Here is a 13,950-nt window from a genome sequence, read left to right as displayed (position 1 = left end):
CACGTTAGCATTGTCAGCGTAAGAGCAAAAGTTGCCTCCGAAAAAGAAACGGCATTGTAGTTACATTTGCTTGGTTGCTGAACAGCAGTTACAGTGTAATTAGCGCCACTTAATGGGAAGCTTTACTGTAGTGCATATCATTATTAATCATACTCCAATAGAGAGCTGGCTACAGTAACAATGAGTGCAATTACAGGCTGATGAACTGTTAAACTTCAAGACTGACCCTACCCAAGTTTTCTTTCTTCCGAGAGTGGTACAATTCAGAGTGTTGAAAAATCATTTTATTTCTGTGGGCTCTCTTGCCACACAAAAACAACCTGAGAGATATTCTTCTTGTGTTTCACCTTAAGTAACAGTTGTGATAATTGGAGTTTATAAATCTGAAAGATAGGGTCAGCTGTAATCTGAAACTGTCGAGATTTAATCCAGCCCAGACACATTACCTGTCCGGCAATGTAGAATTTTGTCTAGTATTCCAGAATTTCACATATACAGAAAACAAAAGCAAAAACAAAATGTCCAAGAAGCCTGAATTTGTCAAGAAGTAAATTCAAGTTCATATGAAAACACTTGTTCTTTCAATTGTTTTTGTTAAAGTCCCTACAGACTTATTTTACAAGAGGAAAATTGTCTTAAATTGGCCTCCTTCAAATCTTTCAAAAACTGTTTGGCAAACCTTAAATGGCACCTGTGAATCACAGTCTTAACAAGTATGCTTAGAGCCTATATAAGAGCCAATGTGTTTAAGGTTTGGTTTCTTATATTTATGGTTGTGAGCCTAGCCTTTAACGGCTGAGCCATCTCCCCAGCCTTAATTTGCCTTATTTCCACTCCACAAATCTTTCCACTTAACGATCCTTTATGAATGGAATAACCTTACTTTTCTCAAGTAATGATCAGAATGTCTTTTCCCTCTTGAAGCTTTCTGAAAATCTAGCTTTTCTAGGTTCAGTAGCTAGTTAGCACAACAATGATTTCATCTTGGCATTGAATGTGCTTTGCATGTGCTTGACATTGCATGTTCTTTGCTGACTGGTTAAATTCTGCCTCCCAATCCCATCTTCTGTCCCCTCTGTCTCACTGGTACCCATTTTGCACTGTCTATAGTTTAAAATCTATATTCTACTTAAAAGAAAAAAGGTGGTAGGAAATCCCCATGTTTATACACTAAAAAAAAAAAATAGAAACAAAACAAAACAAAAAAAACACTAGCTTTCTAAATAGTCAGGAAAACTATAAATTACATTAGTTTTGTTTGTTTGTTTTATCTGTGACACATAACACCTTGTCCAAAGTACAAGGACACTGTACTGGATTTACTACCACAGGAGGAATCCATGTTTTCTAAAGATCGTTTCATACTACTTTCTATAATTCCGAAAAAAATAATATGCATGTATTCTTTGCCTTTAAAAAATATATTTTTAGTGTAGGTCTAAACAATCAATTTAAATATAACATTTGAAAACAAAGTTTGTTCGATATGCAAAGAGAGCAATCCCTCCTAGGTAGCAAAGCCACATCTCAATATCTTGAGATTTGGAATGATCAAGATTTCTCTATTGTTAGTTAAAGTAACTTGGAGTTCTGTAAGTATATTATACAAAATTTTACACAAATTACATTTCTATTACCTTTTATTTACATTATATAAAAATGATATAAATTTATTGTTATATACATTTTAAAAAGCCACAGTGTTGAATATTCTTTTGCACAGGAGGAGCAGCCTCAAACAATTATCTGGTGTAGTTATAAAAACATTCCTGACAGCTAATGTTGCAGTTTGTCTTTGGTCAGTGCAAGCCCTGGTGAGCTACAAATACACCAGGCTGTAAGGATGAGATTGAGTCATGTTTTCCTTAATTGTGTTTCAAAATTACATTGTTCTAATCAATCCAGGAAGTTGTCATTTGATATAACCCAAAGTCTCTTGGGCTGTGCCTTTAAACTGTTTGATTGCTGCACCTTCAGAGAAGGATATCTTGTCCAGGCTTCCTTCTCAGTTTGAAATTTAGGAAGCTCGTTTTGCTATTCCTGTGTAAAATTGGATTAATCGCTGAATACACTACACCAAAGCATGCAGTCAGAGTTCGCAGAAGGCCCACGGTGCGCAGGCCGCAGGATCGCTGCTCCTGAAGCAGAAGGGGCACATACTGCTTTACGGACCCTGTTGTCACGAGCTTGCCAGTCTACTCAGCACAAACTTCTTGTTCAGTTGCCGGATTTCAGCAGTGAGCCCTCCAGCAGGAAGAGGCCCCTCTAGCTGATCTGCATCACACGGGGTAGAAGATATTTGCTTTCTTTCCTATCAGTGTCCCAAATTCTAAAGTGCAACCGTTTTTCTCTCAGATTTCTTTGAATTAAAGTCAAGTAACACTGCCCACTGTGACAACTAAAATGTACATCTTAGGGTTGTAAAACTATAATTTTGATTTTTTTAAACAAAGCATTATGTCATTATTTTTATTTTTGCTTATTTGCTTAAACTTTTTTCAAAATTCTTTTTAAAAGATTTATATGTAGCATATAGAAAAATTATAAAAATGCCCTCATGGATCCCATTATTTTTGTGCAATTAATGCATACTAACAAAATAATTTTCTGTGGTTGTTGTCTCTACAACTGACCAAAGATTAAAATAGAGATTATGGAAATAATTCAACAGGTTAAACAAAAAGAAATCATTCTATAGAGTCAATAAATGTGTTAATGAAATGATCAGACATTTCTCAAAAGATGAAATACAAATAGCCTAAAGTAAAGGGAAAAAAAATATAATCTCACAGTTGGTAGGGAAATGCAAATTGAGGGGTCCCATTGATCCACCCACCAAACAATATAAGCTACTGCCATAGCTCTTAATTACCCATCATTAACTGATGGTAAGACTATTGCTTAATAGTCTTGACATACATGAGTCATAGGACAATGGGAAATCAAGTTGGAGCTGACTGGGACCTTTATCTCTACTAGTTGGCTTTCATAGTGCCAGAAGGTGCTATAAGGATGATTGGGAAGAAAATAACCAAATCTTGCTCAGATATAAATCTTGTAAGCTACAACAATCAGCCCTGGCAAGGTATGTCCATTGTTGCAATAGTAGCATGAATGTTGTGGGAGTAAAACCAACTTTGGGGATGAATTTAAGTCTCACTCCACAAGACAGAACTCATGCCTGGTACTGTTAACTAGACCAAGAATTCACAGCTCAGTATGTCATAGGCCTAAGAACAGAACCTACTACTATTTTTCTGCAAATGGATACAGTATCAAACTGCCACCTGAATAGTTTCCTTTATATGCACCAATTATTGCAGTTTTCAATCTTTATCAAAGAAGCTTCATTTTGTTTTACCTCCTGGATGGAGTCCTGAGAATGAGCGACTGTGGAGTATTTAGCCATAAATCAAATGTGTAGCACATTTCTCTCTCCAAGTCTCCAAGATCATAGTGGACAAGATTTGGGAACTACAATCAATCAAACAAACAAACAAACAAAAAACAATAACAAAGAAAAAACATCAGAGAAAATTTATCTGCCTTTGAAGTATGAATATCGATGAGGCTCATCCATTATTCTGAGTCACAGGGGAGAATTTTCAAAGTGCATACTCAAGACCGGCCCAAGGTCAAGGTGGCCAAGATCCCAGCATGGATGAGAGAGGGTCTTATGAAGTCCCAGTCTTCAATGAGGAGCTCTCAGGGGTTGATTGCTTTTGGGGAGGGGAAGGCAGTGTCCTTCAATGACTTATCCTCTGCCAGGTCCTCCGGTGGTGGCCCCTTTAACATGTCTATTCCGGCAGTACTCAACGGCTTCACTGTGTTAATAAAAACAGTAGATGAAGTTGGTGGGCAAAATAGGAGAGATAAGGAAGAAGACCATGTGTGGGTTTCATCAAAACACACTGCATACATTCATGGAATTCTCAGGCAATAGGTTTAAAAATATAAGTGAAGAGCATTTTCTTTAAGTTTTTATGTATTCAAAGAAAAAAATGCCTAGTAGCTTACATGTACTCTGTTTCCCAAGTCATCATATCAATACAGGTAAAATGCAAAAAGCAAGTCCTTTGTTTCTCATTATTACCACTTGCAAATCAAGAATTTTGTAAATACCTGTTATGCTTTCCATGAAATTTAACATTTATAAGAAAGTATCTCCATTTTTATAAGGATTCACAGATTGCATTAGTTGTTCAAAATGGAGATTATAACCACTATCCCCATTTAGACTACTTATGACTTGTTAAATTCACAGGGAAATATAATGCCACAGGAAACACATGATGGAGGAAGAGGAGAAAGATAGTAAACAACAGCCAAAAGATGATTGATTTTAAAACAAAGTACTACACTAACTTATTAGAGGAAAGAATTTCATAGCTGAAAAAAAAACAAAACATTAAACTCAGAAAAAAAGTGAAAACTAAATATAACTAATGAACTGCTTTTGTTTTCCTAGCATATTTCCTAATGGATCATTCTCATGGGCAGCAACACCCATACAAACCCAGCTATTGCGATATTATGCTGTTAATAAGCACAAATATCCAGTAAATTTTGAAGAAAAGAGCACTGTATTTTATTTCATGTTTTGAAGTTTTCACACAGAGAATTATCATTTTCATTTTGCTTGTTTTCCCAACTGACTTTGGTGTTCAATTCAATTATTTTTAAAAAATCTTATTAATAACAGCATGACCCAAGAAACCAATTTTCATCCAAGGAAGAAAGTGAGAGAGTGGAGAAGTAACTGACCAGTGATGACAAAGAAACTTTGTGAGATGAGGTTTCTGATTCTTATTACTGGGGTGTACATTCTTTTCAATATAGAAAACATCAGTACAAAAAGATTTCACTGAGATAAACTATAATTGCTGTTTGTAAACTGTACCAATGGAAAAAAATCCCAGCATTCATTATCCCAAAACCCTTCATGACATACTTAGGTACGTTTGGGAGGCAGCCTCCTCGTGCTGTTGAGTGGGGAAACCATGGCTGCTCACTCTTCTTCCATGACTCATTCAATTTAATTTTCCAGCTAGGCATTTATTGAGTCAGTGCTGATGTGTAGTGAGATAATAGAGGTGCCACTGAAATGCTTATGTAGGAAGCAGTGAAGGGAGAAGGAGGAGATAAATTTTTAACTGAACTGAACTCTCTCTCTCTCTCTCTCTCTCTCTCTCTCTCTCTCTCTCTCTCATTTCTTCATTTTTATTACTCCTGCCGATCAAGTAGTACATTGTGGTTCTGTTAAACCTCCTTCCTAATACCTTACTCATCCTGTCAATTACTTCTCAGTGTATACTTGTAATTAAACCCATTCTGGGATTCATGTCAACCTGCCTGCACAGTAATCAATACTAAATTGTAACCAAAGAAAGAGACAATACATGTTGTTAGTGAATTTTTGCCTGTACTTGTACAAATAAGATTAAATGCATCATGTAGAGTACGCTGTGAAGACATGACATTTTCCCAATAACTGTTTTTTATTATTTTGAAGTATTCACAGAAGTCCTGCCGTCCTGCCTCTTTTCCGCCTGAGCTACATGTCACAGGAAATTCCTGTCCTCTTTGATGGCTGTCTCTAGAACAGCACAGACTAAGTAGTTCATAAAGAATAGAGATTTATTTTTCACAATTCTAGGGCCTGGACCTCCAAGATTACTGTAATATGGAAAGTATCATGCTAGTGTATCATCTTTTGTTAGAAGGTAGAGAGGGAAGGTCCCAAGAAGAAACCAACCAACAGGCTGAATTCAGCCTCATGCACCTCCCCCCCACCTTTTTTTGAGTATCTACATGGTTGAGCTTTTTGTTATTTATTATTATTATTATTAATTTATTAAAATTTACTCATTTTTGTATCCCAGCTGTAGCCCCCTCTATCATCTCCTTCTGGTCCCAACTTCCCTTCCTGCCTCCCCCCCCCCATACCTCCGGCCTTACTGGGACACAGAGAAAGAGGATCCAGACAGTCCTGATGAGACCTGATAGACTAGGGTCAGATAGTAGGGGAGGAGGACCTCCACTGTCAGTAGACTAGGGAAGACATATGCCCCTTTTAAAACATTATCCATTTATGAGGATCAGTCCTCACAACCTAAACAGTCCTAGAAGGCCCTCTAGTAACCACCTCCTGAACTGGGGTTTAAATTCCCACGTAGGTTTTTGGGAGGATTTATTCAAATCATACCATTGGTTCTTTGGCAATTCAATACAGAACAAATCATTGCTACTTCCTGAACAAATTCTTGTCCCCACCTTGCTAATGTCACTTATTTCTAAAACAACAAAGGTTTCCGGAAATACAGTAATTTCTCTTGGTAAGATGAGCATGAGGGGGTGATGATCAAGTCAAGTTGGTGACTACAGAAGCAGTGAAGTGATACATTTTTTTTCTGCTTCCTTTCTTTCCTAAACTGTAACTAGCCACCCATTCTGACTCAGCTTCTATACCATGTACATATTGCATACATGGGTAATATTCTCAAAGAATTAATAAAACTATAATTTTAAAATATTAGCATAACTTACAGATATAAATTAAATTATTTGACCTTTAAATGAAACACAGTTAACTTTAAATATGATACAAATGCCTATGAAATAAAATAAAATTCCCACAAGTACATCAAAAAGAAAAATAAAGTACAATAAAATAACTTCACTTGTAAAATAACTGTTGAGTCAAAATATTACCTATGGCTCTAGAGTATAATTCATAGGATCAGTATCCACAAAACAATTAGTAGAATGGTTAGCTTAAATTCAAGATCTTTTGCTATCTGGACTGAAATATCTTGGGCTAAGAACATAATGTCAGCTCCCTGGATGTTCCATTTTATTGCTTTTGTTGGTTTCATAAAACAAACATCTAGAAGTAGAGACATTTATATATTGAATTACAAGTGTTTATGCTCTTTACTCAGTGGCCAGTTTATATTCATCAATGTTGGAGTGTGTTAGATGTACAAATCTCTATGGATGAAGATAAAAATGTAAATATCAAGGGTATACTAATGTACTTTTATAGTTACCATAAGTAACTTCTTACCATGTCTATGTGACTTGAGGTTATATGTATGTATTACAAGTGAGATAACATGCCATCTCTTTCACTGCTCTTGAAATAAAAATATATATTAAATATTATATTTATAATTAGTCAAAATTAAGGACCTCAACATCTGGGCAGATACCTTGAATCAGATAGAAAAGGATGTGGGAAACAGTCTTGGACTCATTGGGACAGAAAAGGACTTTCTGAAGAGAACAGCAATAGCCCAGGCATTAATATGAACAATTAATAAAGGGATCTCATGAAACTGACACCTTCTGTATGACAAAACTAACATAATTTTGACAAAGCAGTGGGCTATAGAAGGAATAAAAAATCTGTACCGATTACACATTCAATGGAGAACTAGTATTTAAATATATAAACAACTAAAAACACTGAACATCAAGAAAACAACTAATTAAACCTGGAGCATCCATATGTTTCTTTTGTATGTATATTGGTTTTTAATTATAAATTACTATGAAACATTCTTATGGTCAGATGTACATTTCTCTTAGAGAGGTGCCTGATAGAGACTAATGTAGGTAAATACACACCAGTTCTGAGTTGTTTGTTTAGTGAACAAACTGCTCACCCTAAAACTTACCTGGTTGTTTTCCAACTAGGACAAGTATGTTTTGCTATTTGGAAAAACCAGAAACTATTTCAGATCAGTTTCATGTGTTTCTATAGCATGGACTGACAAAATACCACAATCCTTTTCAATTGCTAAATTCTTTTTCATACAAGCAAAACATAATAAAATCCCATTTTGAACAATAGTAACTTTTTCTCTTCTACACTTATTTTCAAACTTAAAATCATTACAAGACATTATTGTTTTGAATAGATGGCTTCATGGACACCATAACATTCTTTTATGAGCAACTTACAAATTCTTGTAATTTCATCTATGCAAAATATTTTTGAACTATCATTTACTCATCCATAGAATTGATAGTGTGTACTTCATCCAATTATTTGAGCCATACTCACACTAAAAATGTTGTTTGCTTAGACTGAAAATTCCAATAAATATTCTACATTTTATTTGATGTACTTTGATCACCTAATCCTTGATTCTGAAGCAAGATTTTAGAGTGATAGCTTATAGTTTCATTTGTGGAATTTTGTTGTTAATTTCTGTTGCAATGGTATTGAATATGAGCCTGATAGTTCTGGGGAAGATGAAAAAGGAAAACTGAAAGGACAAACCTGTTTAAATTATCAAATCTTTTGGTTCTCTAAAACAAGGGCAGTTTTTAAAATAATGTCACTTTTCTACTTGAAAAGGACAGTGCCATGTGGGAGAAGGGAGCACTCGGGGGACAGATAATGAGATACAGGCCTTTCATTGGTTTGAACATAGCCCTAGGTGGTAGCACTGAGAAGGGTTAGCCATCTGGTACCTGATCAGTGGCTGATGGGAAGCTGTTGCTTTCACTTCTTTAAAAAGGCAAATAACAAGTGTTCTTGAAGAAAAGTAATTTTACTGTCTACTATTCCTCTGTAACCTTGAACAAGTCATTTATCTTTCTCTTAATTTCTCCATTTCAGTAAAAAAAAAAAAAAAAAAAACAAAGATAATGTGACAGTAGCTATCTACTTGTCTGTCCTTGAATTAAAACATCATCAGGTATTAAAAGAAAACTTTAAGATAATATATTTTGGAGGCTTTGTCTTTACTTTGGAAAATAGATGCAGTTGTATAATATGCAGTTTGGAAGAGAAGTCTACTCTGAATATTTTAAAGAGGCAAGTGTTACATATTTCAAGAGCTTATATACCCCAAGAGTTGTGTATTCAATTCCTTAATTAGAAAGGCTCATCCCTCCTCACCTCTTTTGTCTTCATATTTAGTTCCTCTAAAAAGAGAAGTTTTAGGTTTGAATAAGAAAACCTGAACTCATAGCCCATAGCAGATTTTTCCATGGTGGACAACCTAAAAACTGTAAAACTCTAAAATGGATAATATAATTCTTGGTAATTTTTTGTTGAAATAATACATTTCCTCCACATATTAAGAGGAATATTAATGGTTTTGCCTGTAAATGATTTGGTATATGATAAAGTTTTAGAGTTTCACTTGTTAGTTCAAGAAAGGTGATGAAAAAAGGAAAACAGAAGAGAAAAAATGGGTACTGGAAAGCCCTGATGATTACATGGGGTGTCATCAGTTATAACAGTTTGTATTTGCTGTTTTGAAGGCCAAAGATGACTTTAGGCATACAGTAATGAACAGGCTCAAGGAGCACATTGCATTTCTCTGCTTTGGGTTTTAGACTCTAGTCTGTAGATCATAAGAGCGCTGAGACTGCTGGAGCAGAAAAGACCAACAATGGAGGTAAAAGGAACTGGAAGGCAAACAGGACCAGAACCTGAAACAAATAATAATGGTAAGAAATATGGAGCTGAATATGAGAGCAATAAGGGATAGAGGCACAGAAAACAGTCAAAATTTAGGCAAGGGCTACAGGCATCTGTCTCATGGATTTACATATTCCATGACTCTGTAGACATCGTTATCAATCAAATGTGCAAAACTCAGAAACCTGGATCAGTATTTGAAGGAGAGACAACATGCCCAGCTTTCAGTTCCTTGTTTCTACCATTGTTACGGATATGTCACGGTGAATTACTCTGTATCAGTATTATCTAAGGAGTCAAGAAACTATAAACAAATACAGGCTACAAATGGACTGAGGAGTTAGGCTGGACAAAGCTGTTATTGAAGACCATATAATCCACTCAGCTAAGACAATTAAAAGTAGAAAGTGATGCATCCAGGCAGAATTCCAGAGTACACGGAGAACTAGAGCAGACATACAGGAGAGCCTATACTCAGAGCTTCTAAAAACAACAGTCTGAACGAGGGGGAAAAAGCCAACTGGTGGAGCTGTTTAATCTCCTAAAATGAGGAAGAAATAGAGAGAGAAAGCTGCCAGAATATATATCAGATGAAGAATTCTGCCAATTCACTCTAAAGCAATTACTTGAAAACAGGTGTTCTCTCTCTTACCTTTAGACATCCATGAAGTTGAGGATGAAATACCAAATCCACCACTAGTAAATCAGAAGTACAGCATTCTTGATGAAGAACACATGTAAACTCTTTCTCGTGTTGACCTTGAAGCTTGCATTGGGTGTATTTGCATCTCAGAAGCTACAGCAAGTGCCAAGTATTGCAAAGACGGCTGGGAAATAGGCTTTCTTATTTTCAGCCTCTAAATAGAGCCTCTTAAAATGGAGTTTGGAATGGTTTTCAGTATGTCAATCTGTCATGAGGTAGTATGAGGTTAAAATTGATGAATAAGGAAGTCTTGTGTATACTAGTTAAAAAAAACAACATAAGGCATTGAAAGAGTAGTAAGCAAGGAAGTGAAGAGATGCTCTCTAAAAACAAAAACAAAAATACCAATACTTAAGGAATATAAGATAAGAAGAGATAAAAGACTGAAATGATAACAAAAAAAATTCTAGAAGAAAAAAAAAGTAGCTCATGCTTTGCTTATCACACAAACATACACATTTTCAGGAAAGAAATTTCTAACTTTTGTGCTACCATGAATATATATATATATATATATATATATATATATATATATATATATCCTTTATTATAGAAGTATCACTAGAGAGAGGAGAAACCATAGAGCAGGTGTTTTTAAAATGAACTGGCACAGGGAGTCTTATGGAAGAAGCAAGAGATAGAAGGACACAGAGGGGACAGGAGCTCCACAAGGAGAACAACAAAGCCAAAAAAATCTGAGTCCAGAGGGTCCTGCAGAGACTGGTGCAGCAACCACAGATCATGAATGGAGAGGACTTACACCCTCTGCTCAGATGTAGCCAACTGGCAGCTCAGTCTCCATGTGGGTCCCAGAGGAAGGGAAGCATGGGCTGCCTCTGTCATGAACTGGGTTGTCTGCTCTTTGATCACTTCCCCATGGTGATGTGGCCTTCTCAGGCCACAGAGGAAGAGCATACAGGCAGTCCTGATGAAACTTAACTAGGGACAGAAAACAAGGAAAGAGAACTCCCCCTTTTAGGGAATAAGGTAAGGGGATGAGGGAAGAAGGAGGAGGGTAGGCCTGGGAGAAGTTGATCGAGGGGTCTAAAATATGGATATAAAATAAATAAATTGTAAGGTAAAAATGGGGAAAAATGAACTGGAAGAAATGAAGTAAAAGATAGCATGATGCTAGACTGCGAAAGGTGGGAGGCGATAAGAAAGGCAATAATTTCCACAAATGGAAACATACCCATTTGTAAGATTTTGTTATATTTTTCTTAACTATTTGAGATACAGAGAGAAAAGACAAAGGCAGAAAATGCAGTCATGATAGAATCACTGCTCTCAGTAAACAGGAAGTGTTCAAGAACATAGGAAGAACATGTTCAGAATTAAAATGTCTTCCTGGTGGACTTTTTTTTTTTTTTTGAGAGTATTAAGTGTCCTTCCCCATCTCTTTTGATTAATTTTGGTTGAAAGTCTACTTTATTAGATACTAAAATAGTTACTCCAGCTTGCTTCTTAGGTTCATTTGCTTGGAAAATCTTTTTCCAGCCCTTAACTCTGAGATAATGTGTATCTTTGCTGCTGAGGTGTGTTTCTTATATGCAGCAGAATGATGGATCTTATTTTCACATCCATTCTGTTAGTCTTTTTTTTTGGGGGGGGGGGGGGAGTTGAGTCCACTTTACTGCCTACAAATGTGCAGGAATAATAGATAGAATAGAGATTGAGGGAATGGCCCAACTTGAGACCCATCCCATGGGAAAGACCCAATCCCTGACACTGTTAATGATCCTCTGTTATCCCTGCAGACAGGAACCTAGCATAACTGTCATCTGAGACGCTTCACTAGCAGATAATGGAAACAGATGGAGAGACCAACAGCCAAACATTAGACAGAACTCAAAGAGTCTATGGAAGAGTTAGAGGAAGGATTGTGGGAGCTGGGGAGGTCAAGGACACCACAAGGAGACTTACATAGCCAACTAACCTGGTCCTGTGAGAGCTCATACACACTGAACCACCAACCAAAGAATATGCATGGAATGGTCGTAGTCCCCCTACACATACAAAGATGATGAGGCACTTGGTCTTCAAGTGTGTCCTCCAGCTGGAGCAAGGGCTGTCTGACTTGTACTCTGTTGTCTCTTTCTGGATCCCCTTGGGGGTGGGGTGGTGGGGTGAAGAGAAGGGAGTATGGGGGAAGTATGTGGGAGAGTGGGACTGAGAGAAAGAAGAGAGTGGAGTTGCGATTGGAATGTAAAGTGAATAAATTAATGAATGAATAAATTAAATAAATAAATGAATAAAGAAATAAATAAATGAAGAGGTCAAGGACACAGGACAAGACTTTTGCATCCAAATTGAGACAAAATGACAGGGTATGCCTGTAATCTCAGCACACTGGAGATACAGGAGGATCACAAGTTCAAGGCAAACTGTGTCTACGTAATCAAACTCTGACTCAAAAGAGAATAGGTTTCAGCAAGTACAGATTTAAGCAGGGAATAAGAAGAAAAGAAATGAAAGGATTTTTCATGACATGCTTCCTTCTGATGGATAAACATTTCTGTCAGTGCCTTTGATAAAAGAAAGCCTCAAGAACATATACAGACATTGATATGTAGCACAACTGTCCAAAATACTCATTTGAAGGCTGAGTTGTCCTTTTGTATAATTCAGCTATTCTGTCCACATTGTCAGCATCACAGAGCTAGATGGTATGACTCGCATTCAGAGTTAGAAGCCTAAACACACAAGACAGGAGAGAAATAAGATGCTCGTTTGAACGCTTATGATCAACACACACCAGCATATGATCAGTGGGTGAGACATGACGGACGTGAGGCTGAGAATCTTAGACAGATCATCCCATGTGCTTTTAACTGCTCTCGGAAGCATGCTGTCCTGGTTTTGTGTTGGAAAGAATAGACCGTAATGAATTAGAAATACCTGTTTATGATGTCACTCTGATGACAAGATGAAAGCTTATTTCTTTCTCTCACATAAAAGTATATGATGATATGGGATGTTCTCACCCACAAACCTGACAAATGATCGGCTTCTCTCGGTCTTCTTTTATACTCTTGAACCTAAGGTTTTAATTCCAGGGACTCAAGCTACCCTTCTCACTGTCGTGACTTTATACCAATGAGCAGAAAGGAGACAGAGTGAAGAGCAGAGCCTAAACTCTAGGCTACCTACGCAGAACTCTGAGAGGCAGTAACTCTAATCTGCATCTGAAATAAGCACCCGAAAAAGGGGCTATATCGACTGTGTGGTGAGGGGGAGCTAACAATTTAAATTTATCCAATGGGCAGATTGGCCCTGCTATGGGTTCCCTAGTAAGGGGACTAGGGACTGCCTCTGACGTGGACTCTTGTCTGCCTTTCTCTCATTTTCTCCTGGTGTGGTTACCTTGGCAGGCCACAGGGAAAGAGGGTACACTCAGTCCTAGTGCATCTTGATAGAAAAAGATGAGTGGGGTTGAGAGCTCCCTCTCTCTGAGGAGGAGAGGAAAGGAGATAGGGAAAACAGGGAGGAAAGGTGGGACAGGGAGGCCGGGAGGAAAGGAAGCAGGGGCCACAACAGGGATATAAAATGAATGAATGAATGAATGAATGAATGAATGAATATGTTGACGACATTTTGAGGGAACATATAATGCATTTTCAGAATATTCATCCCCCACAGTTTTCTCTACCTGTTCCTAGATCTACCTACCTTTCTACCCATTCTTTCTCTATTACTTTAAAACCCCGTCCAGTTCAGTTAGTGCTCCTAATATATACTCCTGGGTGTGGGACCAGCTACTGGAGCGTGGTCTACCAACCAGCAACTATACCTTTATAGGAAAATGACT

General features: G+C 37.1%; 1 pseudogene; it reads left to right on the top strand.

Moving 5' to 3' along the window:
• Positions 1-2,083: 2,083 nt before the first annotated feature.
• LOC110564498 (CDGSH iron-sulfur domain-containing protein 1-like) overlaps positions 2,084-13,950 on the top strand; it is an 87,573-nt pseudogene continuing 75,706 nt past the window's right edge.

This window comes from Meriones unguiculatus, chromosome 15, assembly GCF_030254825.1.
Source record: "Meriones unguiculatus strain TT.TT164.6M chromosome 15, Bangor_MerUng_6.1, whole genome shotgun sequence".
Taxonomy (NCBI): domain Eukaryota; kingdom Metazoa; phylum Chordata; class Mammalia; order Rodentia; family Muridae; genus Meriones; species Meriones unguiculatus.
Note: the sequence above shows the minus strand (reverse complement) of the source record. Positions and strands in the feature narration are given on the sequence as shown.